Genomic DNA, 933 nt, shown 5'->3' on the forward strand with positions numbered 1-933 from the left:
TTGCCTAAAACTAAAATGCATTCTCTTGGGGCCTTGTGAGCAATGGGTATGGACAGCAGCCTCCTGGGTAGTGTGTGCTCCCTGTTGCTGGTGGGGTTACCCTAAGGCCCCCTGGGCACAGTGCTGTCCAGGGGACATTCCTGTCTCTGATCTCATGCAGTCCCCATGCAGGCTCTGGACAGGTATGCAGGGTACTTCTGGGAAGCCCCAGGGCATGGCAGCTAAATCACTGTGGCCATCCCGACCAAGCTGCAGAAAAAGAAGCAGGTGAGGGAAGCCTACGTGGGGCACCTTCAGGTTTCCTGGCTGCCAGAATATCTGCATCTCAAAGAAGCGGGTCTTCAGCAAGTTTAATGTGGATGAATCTGAAGACAAGGTGGTGGGCAGCCATTCTTGATGGCTGTAGGCTCAGATGTCTCCCTGGATGGGGCAGGGCCTGCACTGTGAGAGCTTCCACTGTGCTGCTCCTTCTCCCGTCACCCTCACCAGTAAATCTGACTTCCAGCCTTGGGATTACTGTTAGCTGGGGTATGGCCCTGGAACTATGGCCACCATCACTGGGTGCTGAAACAGCCCATGATGAGACAGCTGATCGGCAGGTTTGTTGTTACCTGAAATTATTACTGACCTTGTTAGGTCCACTTGATAGGGTGTCCACTGACCTGCAGCCCAAAGCACCCTAAGGTATCCACTGCCAGACAACAGGGACAGAGCAAAAGTGGCTGCCAGTAGTGCCTGTAATCTCAACATTCAGGAAGCTGAGGCAGGAGGAATGCAGGGAGTTTGAGGCCATCCTGGGATATATAGTGAGTTCAAGGCCAGCCTGAACTCCATAGGGAGAACTTGTCTCAAAAAAAAAAAAAAAAAAAGAGTAGGCTGGCCTGAGACATTTTCATTTTTAAAATCATTTGCTAATAGGCCAGGAATTTAGCT

At 51.2% G+C, this 933-nt stretch overlaps 1 pseudogene; it reads left to right on the forward strand.

Annotated features, from left to right (window-relative positions):
• LOC147822189 (small nucleolar RNA SNORA70) lies at positions 1–123 on the forward strand (annotated as a pseudogene).
• Positions 124–933: the final 810 nt, after the last annotated feature.

This window comes from Heterocephalus glaber, unplaced genomic scaffold, assembly GCF_053883595.1.
Source record: "Heterocephalus glaber isolate CG9 unplaced genomic scaffold, H.glaber_assembly_v1.0 deba00001673, whole genome shotgun sequence".
Taxonomy (NCBI): Eukaryota; Metazoa; Chordata; class Mammalia; order Rodentia; family Bathyergidae; genus Heterocephalus; species Heterocephalus glaber.